The 18,600-nt window shown below is 43.0% G+C and overlaps 2 long non-coding RNA genes across 2 annotated transcripts; one reads left to right on the forward strand and one right to left on the reverse strand.

The window, feature by feature from the left end:
* Window positions 1–3,332: 3,332 nt before the first annotated feature.
* LOC144021200 (uncharacterized) lies at window positions 3,333–5,026 on the forward strand. Its single transcript, XR_013284075.1, has 3 exons — window positions 3,333–3,812; window positions 4,514–4,757; window positions 4,858–5,026. It is a non-coding gene; the product is annotated as an uncharacterized LOC144021200 (long non-coding RNA).
* LOC144021201 (uncharacterized) lies at window positions 3,975–6,898 on the reverse strand. Its single transcript, XR_013284076.1, has 2 exons — window positions 6,727–6,898; window positions 3,975–6,525 (listed from the first exon to the last, which is right to left on the reverse strand). It is a non-coding gene; the product is annotated as an uncharacterized LOC144021201 (long non-coding RNA).
* Window positions 6,899–18,600: the final 11,702 nt, after the last annotated feature.

Genomic DNA, 18,600 nt, shown 5'->3' on the forward strand with positions numbered 1-18,600 from the left:
CATTTGTGGGTATTATTGATAACAGAATTTGCAGTTGAATTGAATTTGTTTTCCTGACTAAGGTGCAAACAGTATTGGTTCAGTTCCCAGTCAAAAGCAGTGTAAATCAGAGTGTACAGTTGTCTCTCTGTATATGTGCTCTGAGACTGACTGGCAACCAGTCCATGACTTGTCTGTGGTACACTTAAACACTGAAGCTTGTTGGGGAGAAAGTAGGCACCATTGTTGGACTTTTCCAGGGTCCGACATTTAAGCCTTTTTGCATGGTGGCCCTGTCAGAAGCGGTACAGGCCCCATATATTCAATTAAGCTTGAGTGATTATTTTGTATTTAGTGTCTTTATTGTACATGCATGGCTATGACTGTGTGCTAAAGTAAAATCAGGGAGTTGAAATTGTGCACAATATTAATGCTTCAAATAATAAATCAATCACAAATTGTACACAAGCACAATTGGTATATGTTTAATTTTTTTACTTAAAGGCATTCTCTCCAAACTTTTTTTTTTTTTTGGCCACCAAACGTTTGAAGACAGAGTTAGAAGGACTGGAATAGAAACAAATTAAAAACGTCACTCACTATGAGCAAAGCGTCAATGTGACCGGTCGTATGCCATATTCAAAGTGAAGTGTTATGACAGTAACGACACTGTGTTGTAAAGTGTCTTGTTGTTATTACGCGTTGTTTTAAAACATCTACGATGAATAAAATAATATTTACACGCAGTTGTTGTCTGTGTATATGTTGAACATAATCTGGTGATGACGCATTACTTTACATCAGTGCTTCTCAAATAGTGAAAACCCCCCCAACCCCCCACCCCAGGGGGGCGCGAGGCTCCATCAAGGGGGGCGCCTTTGATCTCGGGGAACGTGCTTTTTTATTTTTTTATTTTAATTTGTTTTAACGGCCTAGAATAAAGTGCTATTGCACCTCCACTACATTAGGGGGCAGTGGTGCTCTGTATTTTTTTCTGCTATGTAATTTAATTTTTCCGTATCATATGGTTTGACATGGTCAGTCAAAAAATGTTTATAGTTTAATTAAGGATTTAATTTTATTTGTTAATTTCAAATGCACTTTAAATCTTTTCTATTACAGTTAATAAATCTATTCTTTGTAAGTTGGTCCGTGTCTCTTTCTTTTTTTATTCTCTTATACGTTAATAAGGATACAGTGTTATGCAGAGGTGTGCTTATAACAATTTTTTTAGACAAACTCTGCAGACGTGCCTTAGCCAAATCTACTTCCGGATAGATAGTGCGCATTTGCCGGCTGGCGCTGGCATAAAGACTGAGCAGTGAGCACGTCGCGCCGCTTTAATGGAAGCCACCAAATGCCAAACCTAGATCCAGGATGACACAGTTGACATCAATGGGAATCCTGAGTCCACTGGTTACGTTTACAAGTGAGTGGCAAACTTTTATTTTAATTAGTCAAGCCACACAGCACGGATGAATTGTAGCAATACACAGTATGCTGTTAACAGACCCAAGCAGTCACACATACACAACAACAACTAAGGAGCATAAAATTATTTATCACTAAAGCAGTTGCAGTACAATGTGAGTTGAATTCTCTTTTTTTTTATTGCCAAGTTTGTTCATGTTGATGACTGTCACTAAGTTCTAATTAAAAAAACAGCACTTTACACATCCTTTTGGATTGATATTCTGCTTAGTTTTTCACTGAACCCATATGTTGTTTCTGTATATCATCGACATAACTCAACCTTATTTCTAAATCACTTTAAAACAGCCATTGCTGCATACAAAGTGCTGTGCATGGAATAGAAATTAGTCTTTTAGTAGACACAAGTGAAATAAAATAACACAAAATAAAATTAATTAGAGTAAATATAAGTAGATAAGTATACACGCAAATAAAATACAAAAAAAAAAAAATCTGTACAAGTATAGAAATAAAATAACACAAAATACAGAAGGCACCATAAAAAAAGTAAAATGATGTGAAGTCTCATGCTGAGTCAAAGATCAAAGAATAGAGATGTCTGGCAAAAATGAAAGGAAATTTTGTCCATATCGTACAGCCCTAATCCAACACGCAAATGAAGGCAACTGCTAGCCAATTCCAGATAGAAGGGGCTGGGTCACAGAGTCATTCATTCGGACATAGTTGTTTACAGAAGTGAAGAGTGGATTTGTTTCAAATGAACTTTTGAGTTGAATAAATGCAAAATGAACTACACATTTTTTTTTCAGTTTGTCTTTTAGATTTCAGAACGAACTGCCGCTTTTAAGTGACAGAAAATATTTCTGAACACTTTTGCAGTTGTCACAATGCCGCTGTTCAACCTGATGAACATTAGATTTAGGTTGATAAAGTGTGCCCCCCCCAAAAAAGGTAATGCAATTTCTACAATTTATTTCTGGTGACGGGTCTGCCGCTGCCACTAGTATGAAACTAGAGGCAATCAGGCTAACTGACGCTAGCGACATGAAGTGTCGAATTGAGTGGGATCGAGTGGGTCAGATGCTGCGCCATATCATGTATAAATTAAATGACAACTTATGGACTGAACTCAATTCTAGAATTAGAGATCAATTGGTGTCCATAAGATCAAGGAATTGGTGTCTATAGGGCTGACAAAATCACACTTTGGCCTCTGGGTGTAGTTCCCCAAGGTAACCACCAGATGCCGCCAAACCTAAGCAACCAGGGTCGCCTGCTTAGCAGGGACAGGTCATCCCTTATTAAGCCCCACGTTTTAACCGTATTGCCCCACATTTTGAAGTTTGATATATCCCCACGTTGTAATAATAAAGCCTTACGTTTACAAATAAATAACGTTATCCTGAAGCCCCACGTATTAATATATAATAAATAAGTAAATGAAGGTATCCTGAATTAAATAATAATACACACAAAACACAATCTTCATTCGACAATTGTTAACCTGAATTATGGATCAATGCTTACAGCACATTGAAGCCACTGTGAAACTTTGCTGTCTTTTATTTCCTTTTATTTACATGCGATACTGTCTATTATCGCTGATAAGATTGCTGTAACTGCATTGAGTGTCGAGATTGCCTGTATGTAAAATGTTTTCTCTCAGCATTGTCATACAAGATGTGTAACAAATGAAAAGAATTAACCTGTTGAGATTCCCTGAGAGGTTTTGGGATTTGACATGTCGTGTGTATACATGTTATTCATGCTTGCATAAGTTTGGTTAAGAATATTATCATTGATTTGATGTTTAATAGCTCCACGTTAAGAGCCAAGACCGTTAGAATTGTAACTGTGACTTTTTGGCCCCACATTGGGTTGTTGCCATGTCTATGGCAACTTAAAGGTACACTCAGTATTATACAGTGGCATCTAGTGGTGAAATAATAAATCATTCGAAAAAAAAAAATATTGTTTGTGTTAGTAGTATGTAAAAAGATATGTTGTATCGCATAAACGTACTTTTTTAAAATATAACGGTTAGTCTAGAAATCGCAAATTATCTTACATGTCCGCGCCTCGCCTGCTAGTGTCTGCCATGTTTCGCCGCCATCTTTCTGCTACGGGTGCCGTCAAAGACAAATTTCAGCGCTCCATTTCTTAACGCGTTTTTGGAACGCACTTCCGGTTTGTATGGCGACCGCATGTCCACGAAGAAGAAGAGTTTCCGGTCCCCGAAGAGAGCATTATCAAGCATCACACTTACTTTGGGAATTTATTTTATTTCAGCGCGACAAAACAAGAGTTTATATTGTAGCCGCATTTGCCAGATGGAGAGAAATGAGGAACAGACTAGTTTTGGGACGTGCCGGTGCCTTCGACTGCTTTCTACTTGACCGGTAAGTAAGAGTACATTTGTGTTTACGTTTTGAGAGCGAGAGAAAAAGTATACTCCGTACTAATTAATACGATGTTCGTACCTTTGTTTTACGATCACTGTAGCTGTTGATTAGCAACTCCGCACCACTCGAACGATTTCGTTATGTAGCTACTTGCTTTGAAAAAAAAAAGATTCCCGCTGGCACGTTATATTTAGAGTAAATGCGCAAGTTATTGTGTAATGTAATGTAACTGTGATTTCGAAGGTATATTTGCCCATAACTTCAATGGAGAATCTAAAGCATACTGTATTAGTGGAGGAGTTGAAAATTATTTTCGTTGTGGTTGGTGAAAATAGTGTTCTCGAAATTAATTTTCGGCAGGGAATAACTTTCTGGACTTAAATGCTGGCTGTACCGTAAGCACTGCTAGAGTCTGAACTCTCTCACTCAAGTGTGTACTGGTCCATTGTGTAATTGGGTGCACAAGAATTTACAGGCTGCCACGTTTTCCACGGAAATTCGACAAGCAAGCAGCCTTTGCATATTCTATGCAGTATGCAGTCAAGTTACTTTTATCTAGCTAATACAATGTTTTGGGCCCAAAAACTAAAGATCTTACCTCTATTTTGGGGGCTTTGTTGGAAAGTTGGTGACATATAGTAGTATCATCAATTATTCTATTTTATTTTATAATTGTGTTTTTGTTTGTGTCACACTAGATCAACAGCCAAACTTGAGGGGTTCCAGAACCATATTCTGATGTATACAAGCATTCATGCACCGTTTAAATACATCACCGACCTGCAAGAAAAAAAAATATCAAGGGGAGAGTCAGCAGCCATATTGGAATGCCCCGAATGAGGACACTTGAATGGAGGACGCCAGAAGGCTTCGGTGTTGTACCACCAGTATCTCCACCTACCATATCTGAGCTGCAACAAACTGAAGTCAGCCGACGTCTTGGTATGTCATTTACATATGGACGGCATTGCACACTACATGAACTTTTTGTGTGAAGCAATACGGAATGGTCACATGTACAAGCACCACTTGTTTTACACAGGACCTGCTGACCAGGTGTCTGAAGCCATGGAGTGACTCCTCCCTCACTTTCCTCAGCAAGCCTTTGAAGAATATGATATCATCGTTGGTGGGGACATGCCCTCACTCCATAACATGTACTTGTGCAGTCAAGGAGCATGTCAAACTTAATAAAACCAGCAAACATTGAAGTGACTTCATTTTTACTGCAGTCTGTTCACACAATCAATGGACAAGCCTTCCTTAATTTTGCCCCAATAACATCATAGAGTAGGCGAAAAGTAGTGTTACAGATCATACTGTGTTCGGGAGAGTTTGAGGAATGTTGCAATGTTAATGGGGGGCAATGTCAGCACACACACACACACACAAAAAAAACAAAAAACATCATGGTATTGAGTTAATCAGATATTTTAGCTGTGTACAACACATACCTGCTCTGTAACACTACTTTTGGCCCAAACCTGTATGTCTATTTTCCATATTTTGAAATGCACAGCGTATTGGTAAAATTCTGGAACAACTGCAATTCATGTAGCTCATTATATTCTAACAGCATTTTTTTTTTTTTTTTTAGTTAATATGTTCATTTCATGTAGACTTTTATTTTACTTTATTTTATTCATTCATTTTCATGTACTGTACCTTACATTCATTGGCCAATGAAGAATTCCTTGTCATTGCAAGCATTTATAATAATTCTCCAGGCTTTTGATGTTTTACATTTCTGGTCATGTAAAATAGTGTTAGGTTAGGTGTCGAATGAACACTGCATGTTGACGCCAAAGGAAATTGTATTTTTTTAGTTATTCAAAATGTACAAATTAACACACAACAACAATATACAAGTTATACAAACTACAACAACAAGTGTCAGACATGGACTAATTATATGCCAGGTAAAAAACCTTTGTATTGTCCTCAAGGATCTGGGAAAGTGTCACTTATTTGCTACAAGTCCACCAAGGTGCTGCAGTCTGGGATCCAGGTACAGGAAATCATGGTGGTGCTGATGTGGGATCCAGGTACAGGAAATCATGGTGGTGCTGATGTGTCAAAAAGTATTTCTTGGTGTCAGTCTATCAGCTGGACTTGGATATCTTCATGTTCCTCCATGGTCATTTCCTGTACGAGTCTCTGCAAGAAGGTAACAATTGTAGGTCAGATGAGGTACCAAACAATGAACTGAAAGTCACTGAGCCAATGAAGTACATTATTATATGAGCAAGACTATTTGTGAAAGCCATGTAAATTCCTGCACATCGAAGTACAAGGAAGCTGTTGTATCTTCAATCAAAACTAATTAAGTTGCTTAGTGATATTTATTAGGTAAAATTGTTCAACATGGTGACAAATCGATATCTGAGTAAAGGGTTTCAAATGTTTTTGTAAGCAGCACTTTTCTGAGTGGTTAGTAGCAACAAGACACGGGGGGAATTACGAGTCTGAGTTGCAGATGTGTCGTTCAGTTAACACCATTATTTTTGCACGATATACTAAACATATCAGCAAACGATGTAATCTAAATACCACATATTCCAAGCAAAGGTATGTTTTGAGCCATTCACATGCATGCTCGAATGGAATTATTTTTCCATGATGACATAATTGTACGTTACGAGACACCGCGTTCTCTTCCGCGTTCTCTTCCTCGTCGTCTCTCTCGCCCCCTTTGAGATGGTCCACATGTCTATAAAACATAACATGACTGTGTGTTCTCTGTTGCATGGTTTAGTTGCACTAACAAATATGAACATAGATAGCCATTATCATTAGCTGACGTACAGTATTTCCAAACAATGCCGACAAAAATATTAATTCTGAAATTAAATGACTAAATCACAATTATTAGGGATCTGTACAGTATGTCTAACAAATGCAATTCACTTACGTCATCACTCGAGGGAATACCAGAAGTTGTTTGCGTTCTGTTCCGGTGAAATTGGTGGTAGGCTGTTGAAGTAGGGTCTCTCTGGGACGCCGTAGTTCGTGTGCTTAAAATCATTGCATTATCTTGTTTGACCGATAGATGGCGGTCGTGAGCTACACACTGGGGCTTTAAGATGGCGTATTGCCCCACGTATAGCATATTGCCCCACTTAAGATGGCATATGGCCACGTAAGATGGCATATGGCAACTTAAGATGGCGTAGTGCCCCATGTAGAGTGAGCACATTGCCCCACGTAAGATGGATACATTGCCCTACGTGCATATGTACGCAGAAAGCTACGCAGAAAGCTGCTACGCAGAAAGCTCCACGTAAGTTGAAATGTATTTTTGTTTGAATAACAGGAACTGGCCAAGCTCTGTGGTGTGTGTAGCTTAGCAACCAGTTTCCTGTGTATGCTTGTGTGAAAAGAATGAGCTCCAATATTACGCGCTTGTTACTCAATTGTATGTGCCCGTGAACATATGTGGCGTCCTACTTCATCTCAGCGCATGGATTTATGAAGAGACTACAAGTGACTGGAACGACCGGCGGAAGACCACCGTTACCAAGGAGATGCTGTGACGCAACCAAGGTTATAAAAGATTGCCCCTGGCAACGATCGGGGCTCCGAGCTTTCAGCTCTTTGTCGTGAAGCGATCAACCCGTGAGGAGTGTGTTGTTAGAGAAAGTGTACAGCAGAGTGATAGGACTTAGGTTTTTTACGGAGGACCTTTGGCTGTTAGCTGCGAACGGGACTTTTCTCTCCAAATTGGGTAATGTACAATGCTTTATTGAATAAGATGTTTAAGAGGAAGTTATGAACGGTTAATCGCGTGTAGGGACGGAGCCATTTTAACACACTTCCATATCTTCAATTTATTTTTAGCCAAAAACGTCTTATTTTAAATTAGGTCTTGAGCTCTTTGAAGAAGTGATCAATCTTAGAAGGCTTTATTTAAAGGTTTAAATAATTATGTTTGATTTCCCTTTTTCTATTTTATTTTATATTTTATGAATTTTAATTTCAATTGTAATTGTGATTTTTGAAATCTATAATTGCGCCCTGCGTTTGGCGAATGCGCATTGAAGAATTTGAAAATTGCTTTTATGTTCATATCATTATTTGAAAATAAAACTATTGAAAGACAATCCTTGATTTAATTATTTTGTTTGTTTCCTTCGGTTTTTTACTTTATTAATTAATTAGATATATTAGGAGTCCTAATAAAGAATATTAAAAACCGATTGTGAATTTATTAGTTTATTTGTTTATTTGTTGATTTCATTTTTGTTTTATTATTTTGGGACGTTTTGAGAAAGTCCAGGTCATTTTATAAGACCTCGTTGTTTTTCCTTCGAGACGGGCAGTGGCCGCGGACGTTTGGAAAAGAGGTAAGTGCATTTTAATAATAAGTGATGAAGGTTTCCATTTTATATTAATAAAGTCGAATACTCCTGCTTGATGTGAAACAAGTCCGTATGATCCTAACAAGGATTATTAAATGACTAGGTCAATAACAAATGCAAACAACTAAGAGAAGTGGAGCTGCCAAGTAAGTGAGGTGTTCAGGCTATTATTCCTGGGTTTTGTGTGGTTGCTCATTCAGGATTAATAGGTGGATGAAGACGGGTTGACCTCATGATAAGAAGACAGTGAACAAACCTAGGTGAGTCTACTTCGATATATCGGCTTAACTAATTTCCGTCCCCTCACGTTGACGCCTTAGAGCCGGTGAGGGAAAAGGGGAATCACTGACCCATTGATTGGAGAGTCGATCAGGACATTTTTCCCGATTTAGTCCTGCGGGTAAGCGGAAGTTGACATGTGGCGCCCAACGTGGGGCTCGATTGACTCATTATTGCAAAATCGGGGTCGGTCGAAGCCCAAAAGAGGAACCCGAGTAAGCGCGACTTTGAGCTGTGGGCACAGTGCTTGGAGTTGACGGCGAGCTCGCTGATAAATTGTCATGTCAGACGACCTTGAGCTAACACAAAAATAGTCTCTTTGATGAATAGTGTTTCATGGAAAAGAACTGCTTTAATTGTGGAAATCTAGTGTGATTTTTGAATTGAAGTTGATTGTACTATTTTGTGTTAAAGGAACGGTGACTGGCCCCCCAGGAGACTTACACTCGAACGGAGGCTGAGTGTGAGGAAGCCATTCAAAAGTGAATGGGCTTTGACAGCGACCTGCTGCTTCGGTCGGCTGTGAGGGTACTGACAGTGTACCTGGTAGAGCGCGCTGCGCCGCGCATTCCTGAGGGAGGGGCTGAGTCAAGGGGTGGTACAAGCCCGCCCACAAAGAGGAGGAGGGCTTGAACAGTTTGAACAGTTAGAGTTAGTGGTGGAGAGCTGCTTGAAGAGAAGCAGTCTCCTTTAATAGTGTAATGATAAACTATGGTTTACGGCATTTAGGTCTTCCAAATTGGGTGCGGTGGCCTATTTTATTTTATTGTTATCACAGGTGTCCGTATTTAGCAAGATTACCATATTCTTTGCTTAGTTATTGCGGGGTGCCTGAAGAAATATATAGTCCCTTTTCGTTGATAGTAGACACGTTGACAGAGGTTGACGCTGTAGACCAAAACTTGATTTCCTTTCCCTTGCCTTTTCTCCTGGGGTTTTTGAGAAACTTTTAAATTTCGGTTCCCGACAGGAGTGTCCATCGGCACAAGAAGAAAGTCGTTGAGAACCAAGGAGGAAAGGTAGGAGTTTCCACTAGACTAATGTTCTAGTGGAAGCAGCCTTTTTCGGTTTTGACAGGAGTGTCCATCGGCACAAGAAGAAAGTCGTCGAGACCGACGGGGAAAGGTAGGAGTTTCCACTAGACTAATGTTCTAGTGGAAGCAGCCTTTTTCGGGTTTGACAGGAGTGTCCATCGGCACAAGAAGAAAGTCGTTGAGAACCAAGGAGGAAAGGTAGGAGTTTCCACTAGACTAATGTTCTAGTGGAAGCAGCCTTTTTCGGTTTTGACAGGAGTGTCCATCGGCACAAGAAGAAAGTCGTCGAGACCGACGGGGAAAGGTAGGAGTTTCCACTAGACTAATGTTCTAGTGGAAGCAGCCTTTTTCGGGTTTGACAGGAGTGTCCATCGGCACAAGAAGAAAGTCGTCGAGAACCAAGGAGGAAAGGTAGGAGTTTCCACTAGACTAATGTTCTAGTGGAAGCAGCCTTTTTCGGTTTTGACAGGAGTGTCCATTGGCACAAGAAGATAGCCAGATCCCGGAAAAGGGAAGCGGAGAGGAATACAACCGATTTGGAAGGACAGTGCACCCCACCGTTTGAGAGAGGACATCCGACGACGAGTAAAGGTAGGAAACCCGAAGTCGGTAGTCCCGGTAAAAGTAGAGGCATCGTACACGGGTACGGAGCTGAGTAACCAGGAGCTATAGTACGTCCCTGTAACCCAAAGTACACGGGTAGGCTTCGGAAATAGATAGCTCCACTCCTACAATAAGAAGCAAAGCGGGCTATAAAACACGCTAGTGAAGTAATGGAAAAATTGATAGGGAAAAATGGGAGGGAGAAATCTCCCAGCCCTACAGAGAGGGGAGCGGGATTCAGGCCTGAATTCCGTCCTCTAGAACAAGTAGATATACCAGTAGTAATTATGCTACTGGGTGAAGGTGTAGATCGATGGCCACCAGGAGCCAGAAGGCACCTGGAAATAAACAACCCTTCGATCCGTCCGACAGACCTCGCAGTCGAGGTGGAAAAGGCGGTGAAGGGAACGGGAATGTTCGTGAGTGAATTTCCCGAAATAATGGGCATAGCGACAGTAGTAATAAACCACCCCCAGGAGGGATGCACCTCTGGGACGGTGGGCCTTTGGGTCCACTGGTGGTCTATGTTGTTGGATGTGTATAATGTGATGGAAGTGGTTAGTACCGGAGTCCAGTGGGACCCGACAATAAAATCCCTTGCCGAGAAAATGCATGTCAAGGTGGAATTGGCAGATCCCAAGGGGATTGAAGCTTTAAGCCTCAACCTTTGGGAACAACCGGAGTTGAAAGAGCTCCAAATGGCGAGGAAGCGGTTTGCTGAAGCCGCTAGTGAAGAGGGCTATTATGGTACGGGCTCATGTGTCCCCGTAGAGGAGGACGCGGGAGCCTCAGAGGATGAAAGCCCGGGCATAATTGTGAGAATGACTCCCCTGATAAGGACGGCGCCCCTGGAGGGGCTGCCGGAGGAAACCAAGAAGGTTTCAATCGGGAATGGAGTGACATTGTGTCATTATGTGGGAAGCCCTTGGCGAATACAGGGAGATGCTATAGTGATAATTACAGACAGGTCACTAAAACCACATGGTAAGGCGCTTAGGAATATTTTAAGGCAGGAAGCAGGACAAGAATATGAATCAGAACTTAAACAGGAATTGCAGAAAAATTATCAGCGGCCAATAATAGCGGCAAAAACTAGTGGCGGGGACACTTCCTATGGCATGATAATTCACGTGCCAGGGACAGAGTGGAACCCCAAAAACGAGCAGTCACAATATGCGGATGAAATGGCAAAAGCATTGGAGAGAGGGGTTGACAAAGCGCTAAGTGAAGGAGCGGTGAGAATAGTGATAGATGTAAACTGGATTAAAACTGGGAAAATGCAGTGGCAACAGGCCGAGTCCATAGCTGTGGCGGCCTTCACCTTAAGAGCTAAAACTCCCGTGACAACACCATCGGGAGTAGAATTTGTGGTAGGAATATCAAAAAAGCAGAGAGAGGAGCGAGTTAAATCAGTGACAGATGAGATTTTAACCCGCAGTAGGCAGATAGATAGTGAACGACGCCAGCTCCAGCAAACAATAACCGGAGAACTCAGGGACTCACCCCAGTCACCATCCCCAGTTAAAACAACTCCCGTGCCTTCCCCGGTAAGTGGAGGGATGTCAGGAGCTGCCCGGGTGGTAGAGGATGAAGAACGTGCGGGACCAAGTAGACAGGCCCCGAAAGGGAAAAATAAAGCCCCGAGGGGAACGGTAACTTTTAGCCCCGTCACATCTACCCCTGGAACAGCACGGGACCCCTTTCCGGGACGACCCCCCATGATGCCGGTGCCCCTGCCAGAAGATGGGAGTGAAGAGGAGGACGGCGGAGAGCAAGCTCCTGTCCCAACCGCGATTGGCGCTAACCCCGCTGATGAAGACCGGGACTCAACCTCGTCAGAAGAAGATGACCCGGCCAACCCCGGCCAGAACCCAAAAATAGTAACAAGACCAGTGAATAGAAGAAAGAAGAACCCTCAACCCACGTTTGATGTGTACCGGTCCTCAGAAAGAATAGCTAGGGATGTTAGCCTGGGATGTATTGAGACAAAGGATGGGCGAAAAGCTTACATACCCGAGGCAGGGCAAGTAAATCGCCCTTATCCACCTGCCTGGCTCAATAAGCTAGATAGTAAAATGGCTTTAACTGTGCGAATAACTTATCGCGAGGCTGTTAACATTTTACAGGCTCCGCCATATACCACATTACTTGCTCACCAAGACCTGACTAAGAATTTCAGGGATGGTTACATGGCGGTGGCACATGATTTTATGTTGAGACGGCTCAAAAAAGCAATAAATGATAAAGCAAAATGCGAGTTGAGAGCCGACGATGATTTGAATTCAGATTCAGATAATGATGGAGCCGCGGTTACGTTAACTGTACCAGCGGCCCCAAGAGCCTTTTTGAACCAGCAGTCCCAATACATGACACAGCTGGGATCAACTACAATAGTACCAAACCCAATAAATCAGCCACACGACATAGAAGGTGATGTGCAGCAGTTTAAGACCTTAAAAGAGTTGGTTCGCCAAAAAAGTAGGCTAGAAACAGCTAAAGAGTACTTAGTTGAGACATGGCCCATGATCAGGGATGCCCCAGGAGGAGATGGCGCGAAGAAGCTATGGCTCCAGTACATCATCGCCAGCCCCGTCGGACCAAACGAAACACCACAGCAGGTCTACGAAAGGTGGGTGGATGGCGAAGATGAAGATGAAGATGCCCATGTCAACAGGGCTAGGGAGCAACTAAAAAGGGACGTTTCACTGCTAAATGTGTGGCACAAAATTAAAGAGGCTATATCGCCAAATAGGTATATTAAGGTGCTGCGGATGATTGTTAAGGATAAAGGGAACGAAGCTGTCTTTGTGAAAATGGCTCCGAATAGTACAACGTTGAAAATTGAAGCCTCCGTTAAGAAGTGGGATCGCTTGAACAAACATAATGCTGAGAAGAGGAGAACCGGACCAATCGCTAGTCGTACCAGAGGGAACGAACAGCAAGTCCAGCAGGGAGCTCAGCGACCAGTTCAGACTGTCCCCTATGTGAGGCCTCAGCAACAGAGAACGAGTGGAAATCAGAGACCGGCCACTCAGCCAGGACAGCAGGCGAGGCCCCAACCAAGACAACAGCCAACAGCGCGAAGACCAGGTCCAGCGTACATGCCCAAAGAAGAATTTGACAAACTAAGCCCAGAAGAAAGGAAGGCCTTCCTCGAGGCGCGCAAGGCTGCGGCCTCCGGGGGGCCTGAAAAGTAATGGAGACAAAGGCACGGGTCACCCTGGAAGGAGTCTACAGAGTAGGGGATAACCTTTATGCTAAGGTGGAGGGAATACCCTATTTAGTAGACACAGGGGCTGAGGTGTCCATGACCCGTAGAGCCTTAAAACAAATCGGACACCTACAAGTAATGGTAGCTGATGGCTCGATTGCCAGAATGCCGGTAGGAATTTGGAAGGGAATTGTGTGGGTAGTAGGACCTCACAATTTGTTGACGTTAAAAGATGCAGAAGGAATGAAAAAGTTTAAAAATAAAAAGCAGGTTGCGAAAAAGAGATGGGAAAAACTAAAACCGAAATTAGTGAGAGTAGGCCCAACAAAAATAATGCCTAATCAAGAATGGTATAAGTCAGTAGATGTACCAGCCGTAAAAGCTCAACAGATTCAAGACAGTGTATTGACACTGGAAGGGAAAAAGAAATTAGGTGAAATTATAGACAAAGCCGCTGTCGCACATTTTAAAAATGATTGCGGTGATTTAGGAGCAAAATATATGCATACTATAAGTGGGGGGGTACATCCGCCCGTAAGGCAATATCCCCTCAACCCCGGAGCAGTTGCCGAAATGGAGGTAATTGTAAAAGAATTATTAGCACTTGGCATTATTCGTGAAGAACTAAACCCGATTACCAATAGCCCAATTCAAGCTGTTAAAAAACCTGAAGCGGTAGGAGGGGGTTGGAGGCCGGTCATTAACTTTAAAGCTCTAAACCGCCGTACGGTGGCTAACCGAGCGAGCCTCATAAACCCCCAGGCGTCTTTAAAAACATTAAGAGTAAAAAAGTATAAATCATGTATTGACCTTGCAAATGGATTTTTTTCCCTGAGAATTGCCAAAGCATCACAAGGGAAAACAGCGTTTACGCATAAGGGAAAAGCATACGTTTGGCAGCGCTTGCCGCAGGGATATAAAAATTCTCCGAACGTATTTCAATCAGCTGTCTTGCATGTTTTGGAAGGTCTCCCAGTCACAGTATACATTGATGATGTGTTCATTGCTAGTGACACGGAGGAGGAACATTTGGAAACTTTGCAGGCCGTAATCGAGCGAGTGACAGCGGCAGGATTGAAGCTAAATCTTAAAAAATGTCAGCTTGCCAGGTTTCAGGTAGATTACTTGGGATTCCAAGTGTTTGAAGACTTGGGGCTGTCGCAAGCGTATCGAGAAAAGATAGAACAAATTTTGCCACCAACGACCGAGAACGAACTGCAGAAAATATTAGGATTGTGTAATTATGTCCGAGATCATGTTCCATTTTACCAGAAATTTGCGAGACCCCTTTATGCCCGATTGCGCAAAAATCCTAATGAAAAGAAAACAAAAGATTGGCCTTGGTCGGCTAAAGACCAGGAAAATTTAGAGGGGCTCAAAAACGCAGTAAAAAATGCTATACGCCTTGAGCCGAGAAGTTTGGAAGTTAGGTTAGTAGCCGAAATTCAATGTGATGAGGATAATGCAATGGTAAGCGTTAGTAATGAAGGTGCTGGCTTGGTAACATTGTGGACTTACACTATAAATAATGTTGAGAAAAGTTTCCCCAGGAGGAGAGAGAATTAGCGGTTCTTGCTAAATATTGGGGAACATTAAAAGACTTAGCCCAGGGACAGGGCATAAAAGTTGTTACGCAGAGTCAAGTACATCGCTACCTGCGTAAAGACACATTAGAAAGTACTAAAGCGACTAATGTGAGATGGGGAAGGTGGGAAGATATCCTGCTAGACCCCGATTTAGAGATAGGACCAGCAAAATCCATATCTAAAAAACAGGCGAAAACTGTAAATAGTGAGGAGAAGCCATATGAATGGGTTTTATACACAGACGGTTCTAAAAAGGGTGAAGACCAGAATGCCCACTGGGGCTTCATCCTGAAACACAATGGTAAAGAGGTATGCCGCCGGAAAGGTCAGACTCCTGGCAGTGCCCAAGCAGGAGAGGCTACAGCGGTGTTAGAAGGATTGTTAGAGGCCATAAGATTACACGTGAGTCGAGTAAGACTTATAACCGATAGTCACTATTGTGCTCAGGCGCTCAAAGAGGACTTATCCATTTGGGAAGAAAATGGGTTTGAAGGAGCGAGGAGTAGAGAAATTGCTCATGCTGAGTTGTGGAAGAAAATAGCCGAGTTAAGGTTGAATATGACTATCGATGTTGTTCACCAGAGAGCCCACGTCAAGGAGGGGGCTCACTGGAGAGGTAATGATGAAATAGATAAATACGTCCAAGAGAGAAGAGTGGTAATTGTAGGAGCAGAAAAATGGGGCAATACTCCCAAAGGAGGAAAATTGGTCCCGAATGAGTTTGTGTGTGAGGTGACTAAGGCCGTACATGAAGCGCTAGGCCATGGAGGTGCCTTGCCCACAAAAAGAGAGTTGGAGAAACTGGAACTTTGGATCCCGGAAAAGAAAATTCGTTCAGTTATACGAGATTGCGAGTTGTGTAATAAGTATAATGCAGGACGCCGAGGGCAGCGAGTGGACGGATTAACGATTAAGAGCACTGTTCCGTGGGCATCAGTTTGCATGGACGTAGCAGGCCCCATGGGAGTAAGCGGCACTAAAGGTGAGAAATATCTTATTGTGCTTGTAGATTCGATGTCAGGACATTTTGGCTTGAAAGCTGTACGTAATGCGAATGCTAATAGTGTGCTGAAAACGCTAGAAGAAGGTTGTATGTGGTTAGGCATACCGAGAGAATTAAGAACTGACAATGGAACTCATTTCAAAAACGCTACAATAGACAGGTGGTGTCAGAAGTGGGGAATAATAAGAACTTATTCGCCGCCCTACACCCCTCAAGCTAACGGCGTGGCTGAAAGGACCATTGGTCTAGTTAAAAGTTGGCTTGGGAAAAATGCTAATGGAAAAGAATGGAGTGAGAGATTGGTGGAGTTGGTCAAGGATTTGAATGGGAGGTGTAGAGCAGATAGACCTTCCCCCTCAGAGGAATTGAACCAGCGCCCCTTTGTCGCACCTGAGGTAGGACGGATGCAAAGCACACAACACCCTCAAAAGGGAAAGTGCCCATTTCAGGTAGGACAGAGAGTGTGGATAAAAGCTCATGGTCCTTTTGATAGTCAGGCAGTGAAAGCGAAATATGACCAGTTTGACATCGTGGAAGAAGTTTTGGACAGAAATACAGTGCGATTGAGAAAGAAGGGAGTCCAAGGGGTAGAGCAGCTAAAACCGATACCAGTTAATTCAGCCTGAAGTTAAGGAGTAAGACAAATAATTAAAAAAATGGAACCAGTCCCTCCGGACTTTGTCAAGCTTGTCATGATGAAAGGAGCTGTCATCGTGCGGAGGACGGAGAAGGTGATAATGGTCGGTAAGGCATTTAATCTTTGGATGAATGCAGTGAGAGGATATGTTAATAATAGAGTGGAAGATTTTAGTTGGCAACCGGCTGTCTCGACCTGCGTAATTTGCGATGGAAACGAGGAGTCGAGGGAGCAGTGGAATATAGCAAATAAGTATTGGGTAGATGGCTTTAAGCCGGACTTGAGTAAAGTAGGCCCGGCTAAGGTGCTTGAAATACAGGTGTGTGGATACTGTAGAATAAAAAGCCTACCTAGGATAAAAGCGTATGCTCAGTGGGACTTAGCCCCGCAAGAGAATACAGAGGCACAGCATTGTGAATGTTTGTGGGACGGGGAGAGCATACTGTATTGCCTACATTGTAGGATGAGAATGGGAAAAGGTTCACTAGTGAGAGCAGGAGAGGCCGAGGGATGGCAGTTAACTGGAGCAGAAACTTCGATAAAGTCGCTAAGTTCCGATTTGCTGACCTATTGGCCGATGGAAGTGAACGAGAGGACTCGCGACCCGAGGTTCCAGGCACTGCTTTACAACAACTGGCCACCGCATGGAGGTAAGTATGGCTTGGCTCCATTAATTGTTGGCTCGGAAGCGGTGCCAACTTTAGTTCACGTTGAACCTGTGTTAAGTGGGGGGGAACCAAGAACCCCCTGGCCCACGCTAATCAATGTTGCTTTGGCCCGAGGGGACATTCCAATGGAAACGTTGCCTGATGTCCCGCAGGAAAAAGCAGTGAATATTAGCGCTGTGGATGGTAGTCATGTAGTAAAGGAGACTACATTGAGTAGAATGGAATATAAAGCTAAAACAGTAGTAGTAAAGATGAGTCCAGCGATGCCGCGACGATGGGTTTTGGGGGACCCGATATATTGGTTGAAGATAAAAGTAATGATGGCTATGAAACCCTATGAGGGAATATACTCGTTAGGGATGGCAGTGTCGATGAGTACAGAGGAGGAAGCCAAACGGCTGCACCCCAACTGTACTTTTAATGGAGAATACTTTGGTACTAGGCCGACAAGAGGGCATAGTAGTGAGAGGGTAGATGAAGAAGTAAAGCCTAAGGGTAATGAGAAGTTGTTGGCATTGGCTCAAGTGGCCACAAGAGAGCTGGAATATCTTTATGTGAGTTCATTAGAAGAGGATGAACACAAGGCACCCAGGTCGAAGGGAGACTTTGACCTCAGGGGTCGTCCGAAGAAGTATAAGGGGAAAGGATGTCCCTATCCGGGTTGTACCGGAGAAGGAAACGTGTTAGGCTACCACAAAAAGCATTGGTCTTTGCGTGGATGCCCTAAATTTTGTGAGGAAAATCCATGGCGGTATAATAATGCACCTAAATGGAAAAAATTGGCAGAAATGTGTATAAAAGCCCCCCATTCCGTTTTTCCTCAACAGGAGCAACCGGAAAAGGGGGTTGTACCGGAAGCTCCAGCCGCAGGGTCGGGAACGGAGTGGAGGGAAAAGCCAGAGATAAGTGAGAGCCCCTCCTCTAACGAGGAGGAGCCAGAGGGTAAAGGGTACGAAGGCGAAGCAAGCGAAGATAGCGAGGTTGATGAGGTAGAGGAGCACAAGGTCCTTAAGGGGGTCCTGTCACGCTTTTGGAACAGGCACCAGGACCCACAGCCCTCTTCATCCGCTGAGAAGTAGCAACAAGAAGGAGATGGAAGGTGAGATTGCTGAGCTAAAGACTAGAGTAACCAGATTAGAGACACATAGACAATTATTAGAAAATTTTTTAGGAGCATTTGTACCGGCTTTGAACAATTTTTTAGTAGATATTGGGCAATTTAGGCCACATTGGGTGTTTTTAATTAAGGATTCTAGGGACAGGAATGCTGAGCAGGAAGGGTTGAGAGATAAAATTACGCTAATGGAAAGGCGAATTAGGGAATTAGAGGCCAAAGTAGAGAAGCTTGACCAGACCCCCGCAAACCTTGAGCAGCAGGAATTACCAGGACCCTCAACAGCTTTGTT

This window comes from Festucalex cinctus, chromosome 6 (genome assembly GCF_051991245.1).
Source record: "Festucalex cinctus isolate MCC-2025b chromosome 6, RoL_Fcin_1.0, whole genome shotgun sequence".
Classification (NCBI taxonomy): Eukaryota; Metazoa; Chordata; class Actinopteri; order Syngnathiformes; family Syngnathidae; genus Festucalex; species Festucalex cinctus.